Source organism: Arachis stenosperma, chromosome 2 (genome assembly GCF_014773155.1).
Source record: "Arachis stenosperma cultivar V10309 chromosome 2, arast.V10309.gnm1.PFL2, whole genome shotgun sequence".
Classification (NCBI taxonomy): Eukaryota; Viridiplantae; Streptophyta; class Magnoliopsida; order Fabales; family Fabaceae; genus Arachis; species Arachis stenosperma.
In genome coordinates this window covers 21,263,710-21,281,455 of record NC_080378.1, presented here as the reverse complement: position 1 = coordinate 21,281,455, position 17,746 = coordinate 21,263,710, and the positions used below count along the sequence as shown (strand labels likewise).

General features: G+C 37.2%; 1 non-coding gene across 1 annotated transcript; it reads left to right on the top strand.

Moving 5' to 3' along the window:
- The first annotated feature begins 1,237 nt into the window (after window positions 1-1,237).
- On the top strand, window positions 1,238-1,341 carry LOC130964109 (small nucleolar RNA R71). The gene has a single exon (XR_009080217.1). It is a non-coding gene; the product is annotated as a small nucleolar RNA R71 (small nucleolar RNA).
- Window positions 1,342-17,746: the final 16,405 nt, after the last annotated feature.

Sequence of the window (17,746 nt, the reverse complement as noted above, 5' to 3'; positions counted from 1 at the left end):
CCAGTTTCTCCATTACAGAGAGTGGCATGAGGTTTATGCCTGACCCCAGGTCACACAGAGCCTTCTCAAAGGTCATGGTGCCTATGGTACAAGGTATTAAGAACCTTCCGAGATCCTTCTTCTTTTGAGGTAATGTCTGCCTAATCAAGTTATTCAGTTCATTGGTGAGCAAGGGGGGTTCATCATCCCAAGTCTCATTACCAAATAACTTGGCATTCAGTTTCATGATTGCTCCAAGGTACATAGCAACTTGCTCTTCAGTAATATTTTCATCCTCTTCAGAGGAGGAGTACTCATCAGAGCTCATGAATGGCAGAAGTAGGTTCAATGGAATCTCTACGGTCTCTGGATGAGCCTCAGATTCCTTAGGTTCCTCAAATGGGAACTACTTTTTGTCCAGAGGACGTCCCATGAGGTCTTCCTCACTGGGATTCACGTCCTCCTCCTCCTCTCTAGGTTCGGCCACACCAAGTAAGGTTATGGCCTTGCACTCTATTTTTGGATTCTCTTCTGTATTGCTAGGGAGAGTACTAGGAGGAGTTTCAGTGACCCTTTAATTTTACTCAGCTAGCCCACTTGTGCTTCCAAATTTCTAATGGAGGACCTTGTTTCATTCATGAAACTTAGAGTGGCCTTAGATAGATCAGAGACTATGTTTGCTAAGCTAGAGGGGCTCTACTCAGAATTCTCTGTCTGTTGCTGAGAGGATGATGGAAAAGGCTTGCTATTGCTAAACCTGTTTCTTCCACCATTATTAAAGCCTTGTTGAGGCTTTTGTTAATCCTTCCATGAGAAATTTGGATGATTTCTCCATGAGGGATTATATGTGTTTCCATAGGCTTCACCTATGTAATTCACCTCTGCCATTGCAGGGTTCTCAGGATCATAAGCTTCTTCTTCAGAAGATACTTCTTTAGTACTGTTGGATGCATTTTGCAAACTATTCAGACTCTGAGAAATCATATTGACTTGCTGAGTCAACATTTTGTTCTGAGCCAATATGGCATTCAGAGCATCAATTTCAAGAACTCCCATCCTCTGAGGCGTCCCATTACTCACAGGATTCCTTTCAGAGGTGTACATGAACTGGTTATTTACAACCATTTCAATGAGTTCCTAAGCTTCTGTAGGCGTTTTCTTCAGGTGAATAGATCCACCTGCAGAATGGTCCAATGACATCTTAGACAATTCAGACAGACCATCATAGAATATATCCAGGATGGTCCATTCTGAGAGCATGTCAGAAGGACACTTTTTGGTCAGTTGCTTGTATCTCTCCCAAGCTTCATAGAGGGATTCACCTTCTTTCTGCCTGAAGGTTTGAACATCCACTCTAAACTTGCTCAGCTTTTGAAGAGGAAAGAACTTGGCTAAGAAAGCTATGACCAGCTTATCCCAAGAGTTTAGGCTATCTTTAGGTTGAGAGTCCAACCATATTCTAGCTCTGTCTCTTACAGCAAAAGGAAAAAGCATAAGCTTATAGACCTCGGGATCAACTCCATTGGTCTTAACAGTATCACAGATCTGCAAGAATTCAGTTAAGAACTGAAAAGGATCATCTGATGGAAGTCCACGAAACTTGTAATTCTGTTGCATCAGATAAACTAATTGAGGCTTTAGCTCAAAATTGTTTGCTCCAATGGCAGGGATTGAGATGCTTCTTCCATGGAAGTTGGAATTTGGTGCAGTAAAGTCACCAAGTATCTTCCTTGCACCTCCACCATTGTTATTGGGTTTGGCCATCTTTACTTCTTTTTTTGAAAATTTCAGTAAAATCCTCTTCAGAGTGTTGTATTTTACCTTCTCTTAGCTTCCTCTTCAGAGTCCTTTTAGGTTCCGAATCAGCTTCAACAAGAATGTTCTTATCCTTGCTCCTGCTCATGTGAAAAAGAAGAGAACAGAAAATAATAGGGATCCTCTTTACCCAGATATAGAGGTTCCTTTATGTGAGTAGAAGAGAAGAAGAATAAGAATGAAGTAGAAGAGAAAAATTTGAACACAGAGGAGAAGAGATGGTTCAAATTTTAAGATGAAGAGAAGTGTTAGTAAATGAATAAATAAATAGAAAGAGGTGAGAGAGAGAAGAAAATTTGAATTTTAATTAAGAAAAAAGAAAAAAATATTTTTATTTTTATTTTAATTATTAGTTAAAATTCAAAAATTAAGAGAAAAGGTAAAATAAAATTAAAATTTGAAACAATTAGTTAATTAAAAGAATTTTGAAAAAGGGTGAGGAGTTTTTGAAAATTAGTTAGGTAGTTTTGAAAAAGATAAGAATTTTAAAAATCAAACAAAAAGTTAAGTGATTAATTGAAAAAGATTTGAAAATCTGTTTTTGGAAAAATAAGAAGTTAGAAAAAATTTTGAAATTGATTTTGAAAAAGATATGATTTGAAAAAGATATGTTTGAAAAGATATGATTGAAAAGATATGATTGAAATTCTTTTTTTTTTTTGAAAAAGATTTAATTTTTAAAATCAGAATTAATGACTTGACTCACAAGAAATCAAAAGATATGATTTTAAAATTTAAAATTTGAATCTTTCTTAACAAGAAAGTAACAAACTTGAAATTTTTGAATCAAAACATTAATTGTTAGTAAAGATTTTCGAAAATTTGAAGTAAAAATAGGAAAAAGATTTTGAAAAGTTTTGAAAAAGATTTTTGAGAATTTTCGAAAAACAAAGGAAAAAATGAAAAATATTTGATTTTGAAAAAGATTTTGAAAAGATAAATTTTTGAAATTGAAATCTTGACTTGACTAACAAGAAACAACTTATTTTAAAAAATTTTTGACTAAGTCAACCCAAAGATTTCGAAATTTATGAGAGAAATAAGGGAAAGATATTTTTGATTAAAACAAATGATGCAAGCAAGACACTATGAATGTCAAGATGAACACCAAGAACACTTTGAAGATCAGGATGAACATCAAGACTTATTTTTGAAAAATTTTCAAGGAAGGAAAAACATGCAAGACACCAAACTTAGAAATTTTTAATGCTTAGACACTAGCAAACAAAAAATACATATGAAAAACAAGAAAAGACACAAAATAAGAAAATCACAAGATCAAACAAGGAGACTTACCAAGAAACTTGAAGATCATGAAGAACACCATGCATGAGTTTTCAAAAATTTTTGAGAAAAATAAAAGTATGCAATTGACACCAAACTTAAAACTTAACACTAGACTCAAACAAGAAACACAAATTTTTTTTTATGATTTTATTAAATATTTTTTTTCGAAAATTATTATGGGAAAAAGAAAATAAGGAATTCAAAATTCTTAATGAGAATTCTAGGAATCATGCAATGTTAGTCTAAAGCTCCGGTCCAGGAATTAGACATGGCTTATTAGCCAGCCAAGCTTTAAGTAAAAGCTTCGGTCCAAAACACTAGACATGGCCAATGGCCAGCCAAGCTTTAGCAGAACATTGTACACATATTGTGTAACTACCAAATTGATGGGAGTCATCTAACACGCTTTTGCATTGATAAGTGGAAGCCTCGGTCCAATAGAATTAGACATGGCTTTACAGCCAGCCAGGCTTCAACATATCATCATGAAACTCTAGAATTCATTCTTAAAAATTCTGAAGAACAAAATAAAATTTTTATTTTTATTTATTTTTTTCTAAAATAAAAAGTAAAAAGCTTAAACATAAAATAAAATTACCCAATCTAAGCAACAAGATGAACCGTCAGTTGTCCAAACTCGAACAATCCCCGGCAACGGTGCCAAAAACTTGGTGAACGAAATTGTGATCTCAATGGCGCCAACAACTTGGTACGCACAATTGTAATCTCAACTCTTTTTCACAACTTCGCACAACTAACCAGCAAGTGCACTGGGTCGTCCAAGTAATAAACCTTACGTGAGTAAGGGTCGATCCCACGGAGATTGTCGGCTTGGAGCAAGCTATGGTCATCTTGTAAATCTCAATCAGGCAAATTCAAATGGTTATGGAGTTTTGATAATTAAAATATAAACAAACATAATAAAGATAGAGATATTTATGTAATTCATTGGTGGGAATTTCAGATGAATGTTTGGAGATGCGTCATTCCTTCTGAATCTCTGCTTTCCTACTGCCTTCGTCCAATCCTTCATACTCCTTTCTAGGGCAAGCTGTATGTTGGGGGATCACCGTTGTCAATGGCTACCGTCCGTCCTCTTAGTGAAAATGGTCCAAATGCGTTGTCACCGCACGGCTAATCATCTGTCGGTTCTCACTCATGTTGGAATAGGATCCATTGATCCTTTTGCATCTGTCACTACGCACAACACTTGCGAGTTTGAAGCTCGTCACAGTCATCCCATCACAGATCCTGCTCGGAATACCCCAGACAAGGTTTAGACTTTCCAAATCTCAAGAATGCTGCCAATTGATTCTAGCTTATACCACGAAGACTCTGATCGTGAACCAGAAGGCTAAGAGATATGCATTCAAGCTTGTTTGCATGTAGAACGGGAGTGTTTGTCAGGCATGCGTTCATAGGTTGAGAATGATGATGAGCGTCACATAATCATCACATTCATTATGTTCTTGTGTGTGAATGGATATCTTAGAACAAGAATAAGCATGAATTGAATAGAAAACAGTAGTAATTCTATTAATACTCCAGGAACAGCAGAGCTCCACACCTTAATCTATGGTGTGTAGAAACTCCACCGTTGAAAATACATAAGTGATGATGGTCCAGGAATGGCCGTGAGGCCAGCCCCCAATGTCTAAGATAGCATAAAATTGATCAAAGATCCCAGCATGTCCAATACAATAGTAAAAGGTCCTATTTATACTAGACTAGTTATTAGGGTTTACAGAAATAAGTAAATGATGCAGAATTCCACTTCCGGGCCCACTTGGTGTGTGCTTGGGCTGAGCATTGAAGCTTTCATGTGTAGAGACTTCTCTTGGAGTTAAACGCCAGTTTGCAGCCTGTTTTAGGCGTTTAACTCTAGCTTGTAACTTGTTTCTAGCGTTTAACGCTAGAATAGTGCAGGGAATTGGCATTTGAACGCCAATTTGAATCGTCAAAACTCGAGCAAAGTATAGACTATTATATATTGCTGGAAAGCCCTGGATGTCTAATTTCTAACGCAATTGAGAGCACCCCATTTGGATTTCTGTAGCTCCAAAAATTCCATTTCGAGTGCAGTGAGTTCAGAATCCAACAACATCAGCAGTCCTTTTTCAGCCTCTGAATCAGATTTTTGCTCAGGTCCCACAATTTCAGCCAGAAAATACCTGAAATCATAGAAAAACACACAAACTCTTATTAAAGTCCAGAAATATGATTTTTGCATAAAAACTAATAAAAATATACTAAAAAGTGACTAAATCATACTAAAAACTACCTAAAAACAATGCCAAAAAGCGTATAAATTATCTGCTCATCACAACAGCAAACTTAAATTGTTGCTTGTCCCCAAGCAACTAAAAACAAAATAGGATAAAAAGAAGAGAATATACAATGAATCTCACAATATCAATGAAACTTAGTCCCAATTAGATGAGCGCGGCTAGTAGCTTTTTGCTTCTGAACAGTTTTGGCGTCTTACTTTATCCTTTGAAATTCAGAATGATTGACATCTATAGGAACTCAGAAGTTTAGATAGTGTTATTGATTCTCCTAGTTCAGTATGTTGATTCTTGAGCACAGCTACTTTATGAGTCTTGGCCGTGGCCCTAAGCACTTTGTTTTCCAGTATTACCACCTGATACATAAATGCCATGACACATAACTGGGTGAACCTTTTCAGATTGTGACTCAGCTTTGCTAAAGTCCCTGATAAACCCCATATTTAGGGTTTATCTTGTGCTTGATTTAAGGGATTTTATGACCTTTTACCCACATTTATTCAATGAAATAGCATGGTTTTATAACTTCTCCCTTAATTGTGCTTAAGAGTGAAAACATGCTTTTTAGGACTTAAAATAGCTAAATCTAATTCTCCTTGATTCCATTAGATGCCTTGATATGTTTGTTAAGTGATTTAAGGTTTAGGAGGCAAAGATTGGATCAAGGGAATGAAGAAAGAAGCATGAAAAGTTGGAGAACTCATGAAGAAATGAAAGAACCGAAAAGCTGTTAAGCCGACCTCTTCGCACTTAAACGACCATAACTTAAGCTACAGAGGTCCAAATGATGCGGTTCTAGTTGGGTTGGAAAGCTAACATCCGGGGCTTCGAAATGATATAAGATTTGCTATAGTTGCTACACGTATGGTGGCGCGCACGCACATAGTACACGCACGCGCCGTTGCTGCCACCTAGTTCACTTAAAGCACAACGTGGCCAGTGATTTTAGAAGCCTTGTGGGCCCAATCCAACTCATTTCTGATGCTATTTAAGCCAAGGATTGAAGGGGAATCAACATACTTTTACCATTATGTTAGTTACCATTAGTCATAGTTTACTTTTAGAAGTAGTTTCTAGAGAGAGAAGCTCTCACTTCTCTCTAGAATTAGGATTAGGATTAGGATTAGTTCTTAGATCTAGGTTTTAATCTTTGCTTTCTTCTACTTCTACCTTTCAATTCTTTGTTGTTACATTCATCTTCCTCTATTCTTTTGTTGTAACTTCCTTTATGTTGTTCTTATACTTTGATTGTAGATCCACTTTTGTTCCTTCCTTTCTCTTTCAATTCAATTCAAGGTAAATCATAATAATTGTGTTCCTTTTGATTTGTGTTGTTAATTCCTTTCAATAATTGTTGTTAGATTTTGTTCTTGTTGTTGATTTACTATGTTTTCCTTTTATGCCTTCCAAGTATTTGATGAAATGCTTGGTTGGATTTTAGAGTAGGATTTTATACTCTTGGCTTGGAAAGGCAACTTAGGACCTCTTGAGTTACTAATGTCCAAGTGATTGATGATTGGGAGCCATTGACTCTAGTTCTCACTAATTGAATTAGTGGAGAGTTAGGACTTATGGACTAGGATTGATATAGCTCATTTGACTTTCCTTTACTACTAGTTAGAGGATGATTTAATGAGATTAATCCTTGCCAATTCTCATATTGTGGTTAGTGATTAGGATAGAGATCCTTGACCACCAACCCTTGCCAAGACCTTTTTAGGCCTTAGTTTACTTTCTTGTCATTTATCTTTCATGCTTCTTATCAAAACCCCAAAATAACTCACAACCAATAACAAGACACTTTATTGTAATTCCTAGGGAGAACGACCCGAGGTTTGAATACTTCGGTTTATAAAATTAGGGGTTTGTTACTTGTGACAAACAATCTTTTGTATGAAAGGATTTTTGATTGGTTTAGAAACTATACTTGCAACGAGACTTCAATAGTGAAATTCTATACCGTCAAAAATTCAATCATCAAAATGGCACCGTTGCCGGGGAATTTGCAATGGTGTTATGTTATTAGTTATTGTACATATGTGAATAGTGTGAATATCTTGTTTTAGGATTTAGTTTTCTTGCTTCTTATTTGATTTTGTTTTTATTTTATTCTTGCTATCATGAATTCTCACCTTGGCTATGAGTGTGGTTATCAATATGTTGTAGGAAATGAGGACTATAATGAAGAAATGTATCAAGGATGGGATAACCAAAGGTGGGAGGAGCCATATACATATGATCAATCTTCATGGCAATAACCTCCACCAATGCACTATGAAGAAGAGCCATTCTATGATTCATATCAATCCAATGGCTATGGTGAATCACCTTGTGACTTTCAAGAACCACCACCATATGCCTATGAACCATATCCTCAACATAACTCTCAACCATACTCACAAGCCCCTTCTTACCAACCACCTTCATATGACCCTAATCCATATCCACCCTACCAACAACCATATGAACCACATATAGAGCCACCACCACTCCAACATCAATATTTTCAAGAGCCACCTCCAATAAATGACAATTTTCAACCACAAGATGAATTTTACCTTCCACCACAACCTCACATGGAAGAATATTCATTTCCATCGATCCAAGAGTCATATGATCCCTACCATGATATCCAAGCGGAACAAGAGTCAAGGGATCGTCTCAAGGAAGCATTGGATCAATTTCAAGCAACCATGGAGTGTGTTGTCCAACAAGTGGAAAGAGTGGAAAACATAGAACCACCACAATTTTGCCAAGAAGAACTACCTTCCAATTATGAACCCTTTCCCCAAAATGATGAACCCTTCCACCCACCCCAATCTCTAATGGATGAGACCCTTGGTGTTCTTGTTCAAGGACAAGAAGCCATGAAGCGGGATACATTTGAGTTTGTGACCAATTTGACCAAGGTGGTGCATACTTTAGCCCACCAATGCTTGAATACTCAAGGTACTTTCGTGACCACATGTGAAAAGTCAAAAGAAGAGCAAAGTATGAAGGAGAAATTGAAAAATTCGGTGGAGAAGGAGGAGTCAAATTTTGTGTTAGAACATTTGGAGGAGCCTATGATCGTTGAAGAAAAGGAAGAGGTGGTTGAAGATTTAGGAGATGTTGAAAGTCCAAGGGAATGTAGCATCATGGAGAACTCTTCCAAGAAACTTGATATTGATGTTGAGGTGGATGCGCAACCTCCAAGGCATGTCATCGTTGGAGACTTGGGAGAGGCTTATCAAGAGATGGATTCAATCATGGATGAATTTCTCTCTACAATGGAATCCTCTCCCATTGGACATAAAGTTGAAGATACAAAAGAGTGTGCACAACCTCCCATACCTTTGGTGAGCAATGAGAAAGAAAGTGAATCAAGAGAGAACTACCAAGAGGAAAAAGTTGGCATGGTGTATATTGAAATTGAAGAATATGAAGAGGTTGATCAAGAGATGGATTTATTCATCAATGAATTCTTATCCAAGATTGAATCACCTCTCATTGGGCAAGATGAAGTTCTTAAAGACAACACCAAGCCAAGTGAAAAAGGAGAAAAGGTTGAAATCGAGGAAGCTCGCAAAGAGGTGGAAATACGCAAAGAAGAGCACAAGGAAGTAAACCTTGCATTGTCTAAGTGTGGGGAGGTCTCCCTCCCCAAGTCACCATCCAACACAACATTCAAGTGGGTAAAACTCTTATCCCTAAGCTTTACTTTCTCACTTGAATATGGTTTAATTGAAAATGATGGTCAACTTAGAGCTCTTTGTGGAGTTAAGAGTAGGAAAGAGTTGTGTAGTGGTTGGAAACATCATTCTAAGCTCATGACGGTTGTAAGCTCAAAATTCAAGAGCAATGGTCGGTGTAAAACCAGATTGCATGGGTTTAGGAAGTTGTTTGGAAGCCTCTTTGAGTATTCTAAGGCTATGCCACCCAATTGGAATCATGATGATCAATTTGAAGACGGGTGTCAAAACAAAGTGTGGGATCCCGGATCGCACAATGAAAATCAAATTTGGGAGCTCATGGTTTGTGGAGAACTCCATCAAAGCTTGAAGATATTGAAATTGAAGAATGGAGCTTATTGGAGAACCAAGCATTGGTGGGAGTTCCAAGATGAGTACAAGCACAAGCCACCTTGAGAGGAGCCCCCCATAAGTCCAACTTAAGGACAATAAACAAAAGTGCTAGGTGGGAGACACCCCACCATGGTAACATCTTTTCATTTTCTTTCTTTGTAAATATTGGTAGAATTAGTTTAATTTCATGTTTTTATTAGTTTGTTAAGTTTAGTTAGAAGTATAACAGGATAAATAAGGTTTTAGGGTGTTTTGGTAGCTGTTTGGAGGATTGAAAGGCTTGGATTGGTGCAAGAACTTAGAAAAAAAAATTTTGAAAAACAGAACACCATCCACGCGTGCGCGCACATAACGCGTACGCGCACCCGAGCATTTTTCGACCATCAACACGGACGCGCACTGTACGCATACGCGTGGATGCAAAATTTCACCTCCAGCCAAAAAAACCCGAGAGTTAGGCCTGCACTGTGCGAACATTGGGCCTAAGGCACAAGTCTATGCACGCGTGCGCGCACTTGGCGTGTACGCGCACATGATCTTAAATTGGCAATGCACGCGCACGCACACTATGCGCGTGCGCGTCGATTGCACGATCCACACTCCTGGTACTTTTACCCGAGAGTTGTGCCAGACTTGGGCCGACATTATGCCTCCGGCCTAACTCGATGCACGCGTGCGCGCACCTGGCGCGTACGCGTCCTTCAACCAATAAGCACATCGACGCGTAAGCACGCATGACGCGCACGCGTCGGTAAAAAAAAAAAGAGTTTTTTTTTTCTCATCTTCCATTTTCTTTTGTTCACTGCATTCGCATACTTCTACTCTTTCCATTTTCATTTTGTTTCTATAGCATGTTTTCAGTTTTTTTCTAAGTGTCATTTCAATAATGGTGTTGGATTCTTACACTCAATTGTTGAGAAATTCTTGCATTATTTTGGTGCTTCTTGACTTGTTTGATATTGTTGGGTGATGAAACTTTTAAATCAATGCTTCATCTTGTATGACTCTTATGTCTTTGTGCATTGATATGACCTCATATTGTCTTTCATGACCCACTTCTTCTTATGAGAACTTGATGTGCCATATGCTATTCATGCTTCGATTTTACTCTTGCATCAAGTATTAGTTAATATGCCATTAGCTTATATTGTTTTCTCACCTACATGCGTAGCTAACATGTAGTGAGAACCTTACTCTTATTTGGCATTAGCCCAGGCCTACGTTATACTTGTTTTGATATCTTTGTTGTAGGCCTAACTGTCGTTCTTCTTTCCTCTCCTTTTAGGTTGGCCACCAAGAAAGGAGAAATGAATAGCTTTAAATGGGGCAACAAACAAGTCATCCACACAATCTTTTAATAGAGCTCATCAATTGTAGCAACCCGTCCACAGTGCTCTTCTTTGCATGCACCGAGGACGGTGCAATCGTCAAGTGTGGGGAGGTCGTTCGACCGATCTCCATGGGTAAAAATTTCCTTTTCAACACCAAATTTCTTATTTTCGTTGTTAGATTAGCTATTGCATTGCATGATAGGTTGCATGTTAGTTAGAATTTATACATATTTTACCAATTCTCTTTCTTATTAGGACTACTTGGTTAGGGTGATGATATCTTTTCCAAGAAAATTTGTTTTAGGGCACCCTACCAATTTGAAAAAGAAAAAAAAATTTTGTTGAACTTGCTTGAAAGAATGTATTTTGGAACATGGTTTTTGAGCTAAGAATACAAGCTTGTGAGATTTGAGCCTAATTGTGTGGTTACATCTTATAACCACTTATTTTCCATTCTTGTGTGCATTATTCTCTTTCTATGATTGTAATCTTTGCTTTGTTTGATTCTTTATGTCCATTATTTTGTGTATTCATGTATTTATATGATTGAGGCCATCATTTCATTAGCTCACTTACCCAAATGGCCTTACCTTTTATCTTCATGTGTTAGCCAACTTTGAGCCTACGCTTAACCCACTTATTCTTATTTTAGCAAATTACAAGCCTTAAAGCGAAAAACAATAAATGTCCGTAATTTGGATCTTTGATTAGCTTAGGCTAGTGTGTGTGAGTATCATTCAAGTGTGGGAACCTTGGGACATTGGGTGAATAAAAGGGTAGTTTTGTATTATTAGTGTAAATATTGGGAATTGGGTACATACTCATGTATTGATCAAATGTAAAACCTTATGCATTGATGTTCTTGTATATAGAATAAAAAGGGAAAATGAGAAAAAGAAAAAGAAAAGAAAAATAATATGGAAAAGAAAAAAAAAAGAAAGAAAAAGAAAGAAAAAGAAGAAAAATAATAAAAAGGGGACAAAATGCCCCAAAGTGAAGCTCAATAAGATCAATGCATAAGTGTTGTGAAATGAAAAAGAAAATGCATGAGTATGTGAAAAGGTGAAAAATGGGTAGTTAGGCTAGCTTGAAATTGTATAGGATGTCATAGGTTAGGTGGGAAGTCTAAGCTTATCAAAGATTCAAATATCAAGCTCACTTAACCAAATATGCATCCTACCTTGACCCTTACCTCATTACTGTAACGACCCAATTTCTTGTACATCATGATCATACTAGAAACTGAGCGCTACCAACTTGTCTTCCTAATTATTATCTATTATTTATCATATGAGCCTGATTCGTTGTTAAAAACGTAGTTAATTTGCGAGGTACTTTTTTTTTTGAAAACATTTGGATTAATAAACAGAATCATTCATAAGCAATTCACAAATAATAATAGATAAAACAGTTATAAACAACCACACATAAATACATCTCAAGCAGTTGATAACATTTCGTGATCCAGCTTTATTAGAACATAGACTGTTAGTTAAAACACCCCTAGATATAGCTAAATAATAACTATATACATATATATACATACAACATCCTAGGCCCTGACCTGTTCAAGAAGTCCCTAAGCTGGCGCCTAGGCTAGCCTAGACTCTATACTCACCTAGTCCCTCTAAACTACTAAGGCGAGGGAAAGTACGTTCTAGGTTTTCAAAACTCAAGTCAGGTGGATCGTCATCAAAAGGTGGAAGGTCGTCTACTAATCCTCTGCACGATCATATATCATCAAAGAGCATCTCTCAAGTACTTCATCGAGTGGCCACATAACAGCAACATCGTACGGAGGACTTAGGTTAAAGTTTGTAAATAAGTAGGGTGCAGACGTTGGCTGGCCTCACAGTATATATACATATAAACAGGTAACAGAGTTCACTCTAGACTCAGAAGACTACCTAGAGCGGAATCCTCTTTGCAGAACAGTCATCAGCAAACTACGGAAGGGTACTCATGCTTCCATCTGAAGGGGAAAGAGAGAGAGAATGGGTAAGAACTGGGGAGTCCTTAGTAGGGTCGGGGTTATTAGTTACGTTCATTAATTCCGTTTTTTTAGCAGATAAATAGAGAAAATAGAGAAAACAAAAAGCAAAACACAAACAAAAGAATACAAGAAAACAAAACACAGACACAGAGAATAGAATGAAAACAAAGAAGGCATACATTCAAACAACAATCATAACAGAGGAAATGCGCAACCAAATATGATGCATGTCTAGCCCTAGTGCAGGTAATGAGCTCATCTGTCGGTTACATACCCGCTCCCGACGTTACTCAGCAACCTCTGTCTGGATAAGGCTTTCCTGTTGGCAATATCTACTGCAAGCAACCTTTGTCTTGCAGGGTATCCACTGCAAGCAACCTTTGTCTTGCAGGGCGGCACTTATTAGCCGATATATGCCCAACAGACTCACTGTAAGCAACCTCTGTCTTACAGGAGCAACAACACACTCACTGTAAGCAACCTTTGTCTTACAGGAGCACACTAATATCGATACCTCTGTAAGCAACCTCTGTCTTACAGTAAAGCATTATAGCAAGGTATCCCAGGAAAGCATTCTCAGTGGTCGTACTACCATCCATCTGACTGCCACAATGCAGCAGATGAACACATAGATATCTCTGGGGTTGCCTTAACGCAACAAATGACCTTTCAATAGGCCCTTTACTTGTTCTCTATTCTCTTTATCATATTACTCTTTTAACCTTATATCTCTTTACTCTGTTCTGGTTTCTCTTTTCTCTGTATCTCTTTACTTTTCTCTGATTACTCTTTCCTCTGTATCTGTATTACTCTTTTTCTCTTTATCTCTTTACTTTACTCTGATTACTCTGTTCTCTGTGTTTCTCTACTCTGCTCTGATTTCTCTGCTTAACGTATGTATTTAAAGCTTATGTAAATTTCGGTATGAATAGTTAGCCTGTCCCAAGTATAGGTTCATTAAGTCTATACTGAAACAGTTTAACTTTTCATATTATACCTAACACTAGTCGCAACTCAAGTACTAACTAAGTTGCCCTAGTTCGTTCACTAGTCTCTGTCTGTTTTTCTGTCGTTAGAATTTTACAGACTTTTCTTTGGTGTTTATCTTTTCTTTAACTTTTTATCTTTTATTTATCTTTTCCTCACTAACATGTTATTACCACTCCCTAAGTGTTTTATGAAGGTAATTATGAGATTCTGCACTTAAAGTTGTCTTTCTAAAGCTTTTACAGAAAACTGCCTTTTTCGCATTATTTTATTATTTTTATTAAAATATTATTTTTAATTAAATATTATTATTTAATATTTTATTATTATTTATTATTTTATCATTAAATTTTCGAAAATTACCCCACTTTAACTTTTAACCTTTAAAATTCACTTTTTACCACCCATAACTTTTAATATTTCTACTTTAACCACCCTAACTTTCAGAAATTACAAAATAACCCCTCAAACACCAAAATATTTACTTCCTTGCCCTTTCTAAGATCTAAAAGGTGTTCTTCAATGTTCTTCACCATACTCAAAGTGTTCTTCGTGTTCTTCGTAAATTCTTCAGATTCTTTCTCTGTGTTTACCGTTTTTCAATCTTTTCAGCAACCGATTTTTACCAAAGTTCATAATAAATTCCCAGCCACTAATATTTTCCACATGATTTCAACACAAATTGAACCTCAATTTAGGGCCTAGGGTTCGTTTTTCCAGCAGCCCTCAAGAACAACATTCATAGCTTGAATATCATCAAATTTCATCAAAATTTCAACAAAATTTCAACAAGAATTACTCATACAAACAATCAATTTCAAGCACAGCCAAACCATATCATAATCACACAACTCAAACACAATCAATAAATATTAAATTTGTCAAACCCTACCTTGATTTGCTGCTCCAAATCCGGTTACTCTTTGAAGTGTTCTTGAAGCACTTTTTCCTCCTAAAACACATCAAGAACAACTTTAAATCCAAAAACTCCCAACTGACCAAATCTCACTCAGCATGTTAGGAAGGTATTTCTCACCTTATAGTTGTTGGAAATTAACGTTTCGTGGCCCTCAAGTCAAATTAAGCATGATTCCTAAGGAAGAACATCAAGAAAACACATGTTTTGCATGGTTTTCCTTGAAAACCGAATTGAAGAGGGAGGGAGACAGCCATCTCACCTTATTTCCAGCCTTGATAAGTCACATGGTTATGTAGAGGAAGAAGAGAGGATCACTTTGGTGAAATCGTAGTTTTGATTTGAGTTTTAGTTCAAAAGAAATCAAGCTTTGAAGATTAAGTGTTCATGAAAGTTTCTCTCTTTTCTCTCTTGTTATTTTCGGCCAAAATGATGAAATGAGACAGCCTTGGAGGTCTTGGGGGTGTAAGGTGAGTTATGATTGGTTGGCTTGGATGTGGATTAAAATAATATTAAAATATCTCTGGTGTACAACTACTAAAACTAGGTGTATTGGAACACTCGTAAAAACATCTCTAAAAATTATTTTCTGAGCTACTAGCATAAATGACACTAGTAACATATTTATTATGAGAATAGAACATGTATAATGAGGCCTTAGCATTGCTTAAGTCATCAGAGAGTGCTGGTGCTAAGCTGCACCAGTAAACCGTAAACCCGGTTAAACCGATTTTCTGTTTTTAACAAAAACAGACCAGGTAACCTTATAATATCATTCAAACATTTTCTAATACTAATATAATGATAATTGGTAGACGAAATTGTGATCCTCTTTGTATTTGCATGAGATTTATTTAATGGCTATTGGCTATGTGTGGACACAACTCCGTTCAACTTAACCAGCAAGTGTACTGGGTCATCCAAGTAATACCTTACGTGAGTAAGGGTCGATCCCACAGAGATTGTTGGTATGAAGCAAGCTATGGTCACCTTGTAAATCTCAGTTAGGCAGATTAAATTGATTTATGGATTTTCGAATAATTAATAATAAAATAGAAAATAAAAAAGGGATAGAAATACTTATGTAAATCAATAGTGGGAATTTCAGATAGGTGTATGGAGATGCTGTGTTCCTCTTGAAACTCTACTTCACTACTCACTCTTCCTTCAATCCTTCTTACTCCTTTCCATGGCAAGCTGTATGTAGGGCATCACTATCATCAATGGCTACTTTTAATCCTCTCGGAAAAATGGTCCTATGCGCTGTCACTGCACGGCTAATCGTCTGAAGGCATCACCCTTGGTTGATAGCTACATCCCATCCTCTCAGTAAAAATGGTCCAAATGCTCTGTCACAGCACGGCTAATCATCTGTCGGTTCTCAATCAAGTTGGAATAGAATCCATTGATTCTTTTGCGTTTGTCACTAACGCCCAGCCTTCAGGAGTTTGAAGCTCGTCACAGTCATTCAATACCGGAATCCTACTCGAAATACCACAGACAAGGTTAGACTTTCCGGATTCCCAGGATCCTACTCGGAATACCATAGACAAGGTTAGACTTTTCGGATCCTCATGAATGCCGCCATCTATCTAGCTTATACCACGAAGATTCTGTTGGGGAATCTAAGAGATATGCGCCCGGCCTAAGGTAGAACGGAAGTGGTTGTCAATCACGCGCGTTCATAGGTGAGAATGATGATGAGTGTCACGGATCATCACATTCATCAAGGTGTTGTGCAACGTATATCTTGAAATAAGAATAAGAGAGAATTGAATGAAAAGTAATAATAATTGTATTGAAACTTGAGGTACAGCAGAGCTCCACACCCTTAATCTATGGTGTGCAGAAACTCCACCGTTGAAAATACATAAGTAAAAGGTTCAGGCATGGCCGAATGGCCAGCCCCCAAAACGTGGTCACAGGATTCAAAATACAATCCAGGATGCTAACATGATAGTAAAAAGTTCTATTTATAATAAACTAGCTCCTAGGGTTTACATGAGTAAGTAATTGATGCATAAATCCACTTCCGGGGCCCACATGGTGTATGCTTGGGCTGAGCTTGATCTATCCACGAGCTGAGGCTTTTATTGGAGTTGAACTCCAAGTTATGACGTGTTTTGGGCGTTCAACTCCGGATCATGACGTTTTTCTGGCGTTTAACTCCAGACAGCAGCATGTACTTGGCGTTCAACGCCAAGTTACGTCATCAATTTCCGTATAAAGTATGGACTATTATATATTGCTGGAAATCTCTGGATGTCCACTTTCCAACGCCGTTGAGAGCGCGCCATTTGGAGTTCTGTAGCTCTAGAAAATCCATTTTGAGTGCAGGGAGGTCAGATTCCAACAGCATCAGCAGTCCTTTTGTCAGCCTTTTTCAGAGTTTTGCTCAAGTCCCTCAATTTCAGCCAGAAATTACCTGAAATCACAGAAAAACACACAAACTCATAGTAAAGTCCAGAAATGTGAATTTAACATAGAAACTAATGAAAACATCCCTGAAAGTAGCTTAAACTTTACTAAAAACTACCTAAAAACAATGCCAAAAAGCGTATAAATTATCCGCTCATCACAACACCAAACTTAAATTGTTGTTTGTCCCCAAGCAACTGAAAATCAAATAGGATAAAAAGAAGAGAATATACTATAGATTCCAAAATATCAATGAATATTAATTATAATTAGATGAGCGGGACTTGTAGCTTTTTGCTTCTGAACAGTTTTGGCATCTCACTTTTTCCTTTGAAGTTCTGAATGATTGGCTTCTCTAGGAACTTAGAATTTTGGATAGTGTTATTGACTTTCCTAGTTAAGCATGTTGACTCTTGAACACAGCTACTTATGAGTCTTGGCCGTGGCCCCAAGCACTTTGTTTTCCAGTATTACCACCGGATACATAAATGCCACAGACACATAACTGGGTGAACCTTTTCAGATTGTGACTCAGCTTTGCTAGAGTCCCCAGTTAGTGGTGTCCAGAGCTCTTAAGCACACTCTTTTTGCTTTGGATCACGACTTTAACCACTCAGTCTCAATCTTTTCACTTGGACCTTCATGACACAAGCACATGGTTAGGGACAGCT